The sequence below is a fragment of the Dermochelys coriacea genome, chromosome 1 (assembly GCF_009764565.3).
Source record: "Dermochelys coriacea isolate rDerCor1 chromosome 1, rDerCor1.pri.v4, whole genome shotgun sequence".
Classification (NCBI taxonomy): Eukaryota; Metazoa; Chordata; order Testudines; family Dermochelyidae; genus Dermochelys; species Dermochelys coriacea.
In genome coordinates this window covers 27,424,171-27,436,318 of record NC_050068.2, presented here as the reverse complement: position 1 = coordinate 27,436,318, position 12,148 = coordinate 27,424,171, and positions in this window count along the sequence as shown.

The following is a 12,148-nucleotide window of genomic DNA, read 5'->3' as shown; positions in this document are numbered from 1 at the left end:
AAATGTGATATTTTTAAAATATAGATGTTTGTTCAGGACAGGTGTTAAAGGTATACGATTATACCGTATATTTTTACCTACACCTTAGGCTCACTTTGTGCCAAACTTAAATGTGCAACTGTTTTTAAAAAAAAAAAAAAAATGCACGTTGTGAATGTGAATCCTCAAACTTCATTGCTTGTTAACTTCCTTTGTCAGAAATGTACCTTAATGGGAGTACATGCATAGATACTGACTTTTTGCTTTCTACTGCTGGGGTTTCTATTTGCCAGCATTAACATTTAGTCATCAAAATCCCAATCTTCACCAAGTTAAAAAGACAAATGCATCATCTCATCTGCTGAAGAAAAGGCCGAAACTATTGGCTCACTGGGGTAATGACTAACCACATATCGTAGGAAATGCTGTAAATAAGGAATTGCTTTTTTTATGAGATTGGAGTGCTTATTAACCTTAAGAGCATTTTAAAAGTATTTGTATTCTGGTCAGGTGCAGAACAATACTCTCAGAAATTGCTCATCTGTAATGAAAATAAGTGGGGAAAGTACAAATTAGAAAAGCCATTTGCATTAGCTCAGTATTCTGTGGAATATAAAACTGGCAATTGAACATCATGGGATTGTAGTCATATAATAACAGAATTCATTTTAAACAACAATTTATGCTAACAGCAAGTGATTCAAACTGTTGTAGAGTCCCATGAGAACTAATTTTTGAAATGCTTCTATAGTTCACTTATATCCATCAAGATCCATCGTGCTGCAATTCTAGTGCATAGGATGCCTCCATGAATATTGCTGGGATTATTGGAGAATTGGGCCAGAGAGCTTTTTCCCCCATCCCCCATTAAAAAACAAATTTAAAAAAAACCCTAATTTGTTTAATGTTTTAGCAAAAGGGAGCTACAAAATCAGCTACAAATCTAAAAATTACATATTCAGGGTTACCGTAAATTTAAGGTAGATTAGAACAAATCAGAAAAACAAGGCTTTTTTTAATAATAAAAAAAGCTTAAATTAAAAAGGACAAAGGGCCAGATTTTTAAAGGAGTTTAGGCAACTAAAGACGCAGATTAGGTGCCTACTACAGTTGTGTTCGATAGATGTTAGGTACCTAGGCACTTTTTTAAAATCCCAATAGGTTCCTATCTCCATCTCTGAACCAGATTTTTAAAGGTATTCAGTTGCCAAAAGTTAATAGGGTAGAAATCAGTTTCTCTGGATATTAAAGTAATAGTGTGATTTGCATTGGTTTATTGACATACATACGTTTTATTAACTTTTTCAAAAGATCTTAATCTGTAGGCTGCTACCCCTGTAGAGCAAAATCTTGACATCCTTTCTCTTGCTTATGCATTTGTTCATCAGAAGTACATGCATTTAACAAATGTGCTCAGACTGACCAGTTTAGATTCTTGTCTTCTAGGGGGTAAATTCTGCAGTCTCCACTTGCACAAAGTGCCCGTTGGATTCAGTGGGCGTATAGCCTGTGTCGGAGCTTCATATTCATAGGGCCTGATCCTGGACTTTAGTGCATAAATAAGAGAGGGAAATGGATCAATCATCTGTAAATGAAACTTAGCACTGGCTGATCTGTTTGTGGCATACAAATGCTGCCAACCACAAGACCTGGCCAAAAGTGTCAAATTTTTCAGAATCCATTTTTAAATTAGAGGGAAAGACCCCATCCTAAGTGGTGCAGCCATTAGTTTCTTTACTTCTAGAAGATTTAAATCAAGAAATCTTTCCCAAGTGAAAGAGTTTGGCAAGCTATACACATCACAAAATCACACACCCCTTAGGCATGGGAGACACGTAGGACAAGAATAGCAGAGGTGTCCCAGATTAGGACTGATGCATTGGCAGAGCAGTGGGCGGATGCTTGAATAGAATCTGCCTGTTCTATGCTATTTTAACCCTTACAACAACTATACTTGGCCATGCAGTCGGTCCCCACAGCCACCCCATTCCCATCTCCTGTCCAGCTGTACAATCCTCCTGCTCTTCACCAGGGGCTCTGACCCCCTCTTTTCTATGGCTAAACCTGCCTACAAAAAGGTCTCTTCCTCCCTCCCACCAAATGCTGAGAAGTTCCCAGTCCTGGTCTCCGACCTGTCAAAGCCTAAATGTCATGCTTCAGGGATGAGCTCCCAGGCTCAAGATCTTAAAATTGCATTCATTTCCCACATCAACCACCTAGAAGCTAGCTGGAGTTCAGTGGTCATATTCAGTGTTCCTCACTTTCAGCAACACTGAATTCGCAAACAGAAAAGGAGTACTCGTGGCATCTTAGAGCCTAACAAATTTATTTGAGCATAAGCTTTCGTGAGCTAAAGCTCACTTCATACTCGTGGCATCTTTGAGCCTAACAAATTTATTTGAGCATAAGCTTTTGTGAGCTACAGCTCACTTCATTGGATGAAGTGAGCTTTAGCTCACGAAAGCTTATGCTCAAATAAATTTGTTAGGCTCTAAGATGCCACGAGTACTCCTTTTCTGTTTGCAAATACAGACTAACACGGCTGCTACTCTGAAAACTGAATTCAAATGTTCTCTTTATTCCTGGCCAGGGAAATTAGATCTCTTCTAAAAGTTCAGTACTGAGTACCTATTTTAAATAGTGAAATCACACTAACTGTCAAGAAGGGAGACTAGCTTAGCAGAGCTTTATTTCTAAGGGTCACATTCTGCCATCCTTAAGATATGAACCAACTGGACCACTTGTGGAGGGGTGCTACTCAGTATGGGCAACTGGGATCAGATTCTGGCTCTGTGGTTACAATAAAAGGCCTAAAGAAGAGCTCTGTGCAAGCTTGAAAGCTTGTCTCTTTCACCAACAGAAGTTGGCCCAATAAAAAAAAATCTCGCCCATCTTGTGTCTACAGTAAAAGAAGTCCACTAATACTTACACTTGATCCACTCACGAAGGCTCTTCTCAGGCAAAACTTTCTTTGACTTTGGGAGTTTTGCCCATGTAAGGGCTTTAAACCTAGACCACTCAGTTCTCTCGCACATCTTTATACAAATGAGTAAGAGACTAAAATGAATTTCAACAGGGAACCACTTGAGACTATGTGGAAAAAAACCCTTAAAATGGGGTAGAATTCATAATGGCCTTTAGAACAAATTATCTTTTTTTTCTTTTTTTTTACTTCTTGTGGGACAACTCCTAAGCATAAATACATCTCATGGTTACTTGAGACAGCAAAGGTTTTTTACCCCCATTTAAGGGGGCTTAATTCTGCTTTAATTGAAATCAGTGGGAGTTTTGCTCCTTATTCTGATATCATTATAGCGTCCTTATGATACTGATGAATATATAAAATAATTGGCCTAACCATGCAGCTACTGTTACCTGAGTAAATGTACTCGTATGAATAAAGTTACTCACATGCTTAAGCATCTGCAAACATGGGGCTGTTTAACAGGAAGGAAGTAATAAAATTAGGAGGGAAATCAGTGTTTTTTATTCCCGAAAATAAAATAGCATTAAATGCATAAAAATACACAGATTGTACTTCTGTATGCAGGGGAGAAGTTGGCAACACTTTATTTTTCCCCAAGATTACCAATGAGATTTCCTTACAAAAGGTACGGCTTTGAGTTGCTTGGTTGCAATGGAGTAATTGTGGTATCTTGTCCATTTTATCATTACTCCTGCAGTAGAAAGGGGTAGGGGGAGCCAGCCTTTAATTTTTGAAAGCACAAACGAACTATTTATTTGAATCTCCTTTTCTGGTTATAAACTTCTTTAAGGCAAAGTTTTAAGAATTATGGAACATCAGATGCCTGTCCATCTTTAAGGATGTAGATAAAATGGCACCAAATTCATCCAAACAAACTATAATCAATCTACACTTTGCCTCCTCCAGTTTTACATTGTGCCTCTTCATATTTAATTCATTTTGTCACCATGATTCAAACAGGGCCACCCAACAATACACGTGATAAATGAAAAGGTATTGTATGATTACAGGGAACAATATACTAATGCTGATAGGACAGGTACAGCCACTCAACAAACCTCCAACAGTAGGATAAATATTAAAATCTTGTAAACTTGGGCTCCAGTCTTGAGACTTTGAGAAAATACACAAAGCCACAAAATACTTTGATTGTGACAGAACTGGTTATAAACTGTAACTTACAAGATAGGATTTTAACTTGAAATCTGTACCCCAATTTTTGCTGGACAGCCACATCATGAATGTATATGCTATGTCTTTGTATCTGAAACACAATTCAAAAATCACACTGCCAACTACTTATGTTTTTGTTCAATATTGTATTCACCTTATTTTAAGTTGAGCAGTATATGTAGCATGCTGTGAACATGTTTGATCTTCATAGTTATTCTGTAATTCATCAGTATTAACACCTATTCTTTTTTGTGTTCTTTGGTACTTTTATCCAATGTAATCAGAAGCTGTGATATGCCTTTGCGGGCCTGTGCTTTGTTACTGTAACATTTCTATTTTTGTGAAGCACATGACTGTGGGCTAATGTGAGGCAGGCAGTGTGATCCTACAGGACTGCCACTTATCAATCTTGTATTATGTAAGGTTTTAAGTAGAATAAGCTTTTAACAGTTAATTGATGCAGTTTAGGATTCACACAAGTTACAATGTTCAGTATGTGAGAGTCTTTGTATTTATAGGTTTTAATTTGTAAACTCGCAAATTTGATAAACATAGCCACTTTAAACTGCTCTTGCGAAACAGACCCTGCTGTAGATAAAATACCGCTGTAAATCTGGATAGTGGAGGAGTGGATTAATGGTAGTGTCATGAGGACTCTCTATAGATTGTGGTTGGGTCAAAGTCCCTCTATGAATGAAAAATCTCCAGTGAGATGCTTAAAGTTCAGGCAAAGAGACTATTCATTTGGTCACAAATCTTTCCAATTAGCATGAAGAGCTGTGGTTAACAGCACATTGTAACCCCTCCATGTTAAAAAAAAAAAAATTAATCGTGCTGTTAAACAATAATACAATGACCATTTATTTAAATATTTTTGGATGTTTTCTACGTTTTCAAATATATTGATTTCAGTTACAACACAGAATACAAATTGTACTTTAGATTTATTTTTTATTACAAATATTTGCACTGTAAAAAACAAAAGAAATAGTATTTCTGTTCCCCATTACAATTACTGTAGTGCAGACTCTTTATTATGAAAGTTAAACTTACAAAAGTAGAATTATGCACACAAAAACTGCATTCAAAAATAAAACGGTGTAAAACTTTAGAACCTTCAAGTCCACTCAGTCCTACTTCATGTTCAGCCAATTGCTCAGACAAACAAGTTTGTTTACATTTTCAGGAGATAATGCTGCCTGCTTCTTGTTCACAGTGTCACTTGAAAGTGAGAACAGGCGTTCGCATGGCACCGGCATCACAAGATATTTGTGCCAGATGTGCTAAAAATTCATATGTCCCTTCATGCTTCAACCCCCATTCCAGGGGAGATGCATCCATGATGATAGTGGGTTCTGCTCGATAACAATCCAAAGCAGTGCGGACCGACGCATGTTTGTTTTCATCATCTGAGTCAGATGCCAACAGCAGAAGGTTGATTTTCTATTTTGGTGGTTCAGGTTCTGTAGTTTCTGCATCGGAGTGTTGCTCTTTTAAGACCTCTGAAAGCATACTCCACGCCTCATCCCTCTCAGATTTTGGAAGTCACTTCAGATTCTTAAACTTTGGGTCGAGTGCTCTATTTTTAGAACGCTCACATTGGTAGCTTCTTTGCACTTTGTCAAATCTACAGTGAAAGTGATCTTAAAATGAACATGTGCTGGGTCATCATCTGAGACTGGAATACTTGTGGCACCTTAGAGACTAACAAATTTATTTGAGCATAAGCTTTCGTGAGCTACGGCTCACTTCATCGGATTCATCTGAGACTGCTATAACATGAAATATACGGCAGAATGTGGGTAAAACAGAGCAGGAGGCATACAGTTCTCCCCCCAAGGAATTCAGTCACAAATTTAATTAACGCATTTTTTTTAATGAGCATCGTCAGCATGGAAGCATGTCCTCTGGAATGGTGGCCGAAGTATGAAGGGGCATACAAATGTTTAGCATATCTGGCATGTAAATACCTTGCAATGCTGGCTACAAAAGTGCCATGGGAACGTCTCTTCTCACTTTCAGATGACATTGTAAATAAGAAGATGGCAGTATTATCTCCCATAAATGTAAACAAACTTGTTTGTCTTAGCATTTGGCTGAACAAGAAGTAGGACTGAGTGGACTTTGTTTTATTTTTGAATGCATTTTTGTTCGCATAATTCTACATTTGTAAGTTCAATTTTCATGATAGAGATTGCACTACCGTACTTGTAAGGGGGGAATTTAAAAAAATTATTTTATCATTTTTACAGTGCAGATATTTATAATATAAAGTGAGCACTGTATACTTTGTATTCTGTGTTGTAATTGAAGTCAATATATTAAAATGTAGAGAAAATCTAAAAATATTTAATTTCAATTGAGATTCTATTGTTTAACAGTGCAATTAATTTTTTTTGAATTAATCACATGAGTTAACAGCGATTAATTGACAGCCATATCGTTTATATGTTCCACATGTAACCCACGCACCTCCTGTGTCACCTCCTGTGACAGTGTGGTGTACTGTCCCCTCTAGTGGCACCAAGACCACTTAGAGATTAATGAATGTGCTCTGCAGCCTTAGCTAAGGGCCATATGGCTTTTAGTTCATGCAGTAGAGGCTCATGCATTTAGCTCCAGAGGTCCCAGGTTCGATTCCGCCTGCCGACGACCGGGGTCTGTCGATATTCCACATGCAACCACTCGAAACAGGGTTATGAGGGGATTTAAATATTGCCTGGGCCTTGTGCAGACCTGCAAATCAAAATTATCTTCTCTAGTTTTGAGATTCCTAGATTCCTTTTTTGTTTTATTAAACTATGAAAATAGCAACATTACTTCTAATTTGATGTCCAAGAAGCCCTGCTCAGCAGGAGAAAACATAGGCATTAGGTCTCCAAAGGTTGTTATGGGTCTAATTTAATTGGAACTAGATTGTGACTTAATCATCTGCTTGGAGTAAGGAGCAATAAGGAGTTGTGCTGCCTATGGAGCAGCCTAGGAGGGAGATTGTGAGTTGGAAAGAAACAAATCCCCCTCCTGGGGCCTCATACTCCAGGGAGGAAGTAAACTCTGCCAGATTTATGCCACCTACTCTCCCCAGTGTACCAGTGCAGCTAGGCAGGGAAGCTGAAGGGCTGGAGTCAAGGACCCAGCTCTGCCCACCCATCTGTAGGGTGTGAGGGAATCATAGCAGTTCTGCAGAGCCTTCTTGCTGTCCTGTGCTGCAACTTATGCTATGGGTAGCCAGCACAAAAGAGTAAGTGTGCGTCTTACCAGCGGCAGCGGGGTGATACTCATGCAAGCTGGGTCTCACTTTGATCCTGAATGCTCATGCACTTTTGCAAATGGCATGCCCATTAGATGAGTGATTAGTTTGGAGTTCATTGCAGGATTCAACAAGAGCTTTTAGCAAGCTTTTTTTCCCCCTCTGTGTTGCTGATTTTTGGATAAACTGACCTAGCTGGATCCATTTTTTGTGTGATTCTTTTTTAGTTTTTAGTTATGACTTGAATTCATCTGAATAGATGCAGAAGGAACTTTTTAGTGAATTAAGAGACAAAACACCTTTTTAAATAAAGGAATCGTGTGTATTAATGTGTTAACAGCAATTCATAAATCTGCACTTTTTATGAGGTTTTGAAAATTCTATTTATAGGTACGGAACAATGGGGTTTGTTAAACTATTGCATTTATACTTGCTGAAATTTCTTTCATTGTTATCAGTAGGAATTTTATTGGTTCAATAAAACTGGCAAAACTGTACTGTGCTCTGTTCTGTCTTTTATTTATGTCTGTTTGGAAAACACTTCTGTTGCAGAAGTATGTTCCTGCCTGCCTTCAGAAATCTGCCTTCTGAAAGGCAGTGTCAGTTGTGTAGGTTTTCTTCCACTGCCATGCTGTTGGCATGGTTTATCACATTGATACGTGCACTACTCCTTTGAACATAGGTCATGGAAAACGTGGTCATTGCTTAAGTCACTATCATTAAATACTCATAATGAAAGCACCATGATTGCCACTTCTGATATGGCTGTCACAATTCAGAGCAACCGCACCTGTATTCCACCCTGATCCAGCAAAGGCACCCACTCTAGGCTTCCCACTCCCCTACCATTGCCTCTCTTGGATGGAGATGTGCATGTCTCCCTTCTGACCAGGATATTTCCATGCTGCACAGTCCCCTGCCTCTACTGTGAAATCTCCAGGAAAAGACAGGCTGCCCTAAGCAGGCTGCTTTTGCATTCTCTTCAGAGATGGTACACAGTGTAATTGCCACAGGTATAACTTACACACAGCTCTTTCTAAGCAAACACATTTTATTCTTAAGGTAAAAGCATTAGAGAAAACAGATGAAAAACTATCAGAGTATACACATATGCTATTGAGCTTACTAGAGATTCTTCTCTTCCCCCCCCCCCAAAAAAAAACCCAAAAAGACCCTCCATCACAGGCTTTGGCAGCTGAGCAGTCCTTCAAAACCCCACACAGATGTGTTCCTGTGGTTTCAAGTTCATAACACACTTTTGCCCAGAACAAGAGCCCAGTCGTATGGAGTCTCGGTAGACCATAGTCATCCTAACCCTTCCCTAAGGATTGGGGACCTCAGTTTACCAGGGGTCTTGTCTGTTTGCTGGATCAGAAAGAAGGTCCTGATGAGTCAGTTTAAACTCATGTTATTTAATCACAACTCCTTTCTTTGTTGGTCCCTGGAGAATCCAGTTTGAATGAGCATATGCAAGTCTTTCCAGGTGGTGGGAGCTCACAGAAGAAGTTACAAATTTGTCTAATCACCTCCTGCTGTTCTTAATTCCTGGTCCCCCACCCCCATGGAATTGCATAAATCCCTGGCCCACAAGGATAGATATAAGATTCATTTAATACAAGGGACTCCAAAGATACTCCACTTAATTCAATACGGTTTGCAGGAAATTGCCATAATAGTTACAATGGCATTATCATGTTCATGCCTGGTAAACTTTATAGACTTTATTTTAAAGGAATATAGTGGTTCCTAATTTAAAAAAAAAAAAAGTTTCCCAATCTGAGTTGCTGTTAGCAAGCAGCCTAGTATTCTTACATTCTGCATCAAAGATTCAAAGGTGCAAACAGTTAAAGATCAAGGATTGTACAAAAGTTACACTCTCTGAAGCAGGATTCCCCATCCCTAAGGATTAGGTTGCATGATTGCCCTAGTTGCTTGATTAAAAGCTGAAGTGTTACAGGCCCCTTAGCAAAAAATTTCCCTAGCTCAAATTATGACAAATGACTTGGGTCAACAATCTTCCCCCATGAGATTTTTTTTTTTTCAGTTGGCCTTCTGCAGTCACCTCCCTGTGTGATTTAGCCTCTCTCAACCTATTGGCACCATGTTAATTCCACTGATGATCACACTTAGCTAGTGAGCACACCACCCCTGCAGCAGAATTCATTGGAACTTTGTCTAGAGTAGATTCTGCTACCCTTATATTGAATAGTTTGTGCTGCTGCTATCAATGGGCCTGACTTGAGGAGTAAGGAACTACGCACTGTGAGGAAGGGTGACAGAGTAACCCTTAAAATTGATTTGTTCCACCCTACGCTGGGGCCTGATCCAACTCCACTTGATGTCAGTGAGACTTGGATTGGGCCCTTAAGCACCGTGGAGGCATTACTTATGCAGGGATGACGATGCTGCTGCCTTGCCCCACGTCCCACAGGCAGTCATGCGCCTCCTTATTATATCGGCTGCTTGTTGCAATAATGGACCACAGTAAAGCCAGCCCTTGTTCCCAATGCCACAAATGAATTTTTGCCCACTATTTATCACTACCAGTAACTTCAAGGAAAGAACAGATATTACATTTCAATGTCCAGTGGTAGTGTAACCCACACACCTCCTGGCTGTGGTGTTCTGTCCCATCGAGAGACAGAGAGGTCCTTGTGGCACCTTGGAGACTAACAAATTTATTTGGGCATAAGCTTTCGTGGGCTAAAACCCACTTCATCAGATGCATGGAGTGGAAAATACAGTAGAGAGGTATAAATACACAGCATATGAAAAGATGGGAGTTGCCTTACCAAGTGGGGGGTCAGTGCTAAGGAGCCAATTCAGTTAAGGTGGAAGTGGGCTATTCTCAACAGTTGACAAAAAGGGAGGAAAAATCATTTTTTTGTAGAGCTAATGAGTTCAATGTAGTCAGGGTGGTCCATTTCAAACAGTTGACAAGAAGGTGTGAGTATCAGCAGGGGGAAAATTAGTTTTTGTAGTGACCCATCCACTCCCAGTCTTTATTCAGGCCTAATTTGATGGTGTCCAGTTTGCAAATTAATTCTAGTTCTGCAGTTTCTCATTGGAGTCTGTTTTTGGTTGAAGAATTGCCACTTTTAAGTCTGTTATTGAGTGTCCAGGGAGATTGAAGTGTTCTCAGCCTGGTTTTTGAATGTTATAATTTATGATGTCAGATTTATGTCCATTTATTCTTTTGAATAGAGACTGTCAGAGAGAGATTAATGAGTTTGTTCTACAGCCTTAGCTAACAGTCAGTTACTAAGGACTGGGGAAAATTGAAGAAAGTTCATGTATGGGGCAGCTGGATGCTTTCTCTGGGTCTCTCTCTCCTTTCAGCTGATATCCCGCAGGGAAGGGTCACTTCCTCTCTCACAGGCATCTTGGTTCTGTGGTAAAGAAGCAATCAGAGCTCCCCTCTTTTGGGACATATGGGGGCTGCTGCTTTAGTTCCCTCCCTCCAACCTTCTCTCTGCTTAAGGGAGGGTCACCTGGCAGTGGAGAAGCAATGCTTCAGGGATGCAATCTTTGGCCCTGGTTGGGCCCCAAGTAAATTTCATAGTCCACTTTCTCCCTCTCCCCAGTAAAGGGATTGGGGGATTACATATACATTTACACTGAGCCCTACATTTACATCTACACTGAGCCCTCTTCATCATTTACTACACCCTCAACTTTTGTCATCTTCAAACTTCATCAGATATGTTATGTTTTCTTTCAGGTCATTGATAAAAATGTTAAATAGCGTAGGGCCAAGAACCAGTCCCTCCAGGATTCTACCCACTCTATGATGGCTCACCATTTACCATTATATTTTAAGACCTGTCAGCCAGTTTTTAATCCATTTAATGTGTACTATTCTAGTTTTGTAATCAAAATTTTATGCAGTATCAAGTCAAGCACCTCAGAGATGTCTAGCTATATTATATAAACACTATTACCTTTATCAACCAGTAATTGTAACTTCATCAAAAACAGATCCTGACAGACTAACTTGAAATTATTTGCCATAAATCCATGTTGATTGATATTAATTATATAACCCTCCTTTAATTCTTTATTAATCAGTCCTGTATCAATCACTCCATTATCTTGCTCAAAATCATGTCAGACTGACAGGCCTATAATTACCCATTTCATCCTATTTACTCTTCTTAAATATTAGCACAACATTATCTTGCTTCCAGTCTTCTTGAACTTCTCCAGTGTTCCAAGACTTACTGAAAATAATGGTTAAGTGAACTCCTCGGCCAGCTCTTTTAAAACTCTTAGAATCAAGTTATCTGGACCTGCTGATTTAAAAATGTCTAACTTTTTAGTAACTGCATCTGATGAAGTGAGCTGTTCACAAAAGCTTATGCTCTAATAAATTTGTTAGTCTCTAAGGTGCCACAAGTACTCCTTTTCTTTTTTAGTAACTGCAGTTTACCATTCTCCTGAGATACTAATGGAATAGAAAGTGTGTTATCATATGTGCCTACATCATCACAATCTTTTCCTCAAATACAAAACAGAAATATTTATTGAGGAATGTTTGAGGATATTGAGTACTATTGGAAATCTATTGAAATCTGGGTTCAAATCTACTGAGACTAATTTTCCTGGTTAAATGCTGAATATGAGACTCACTAATATGCTTGCAAATACACATGCTGGCTCTGCAGCTAGAGCCATACAGAGTATTGTAAATCTGCAGATGTCTCAGTCTCCATAATAATGTGAAGTATAGTGCCTATCACCATGGTATTAAGGTGCTTAGA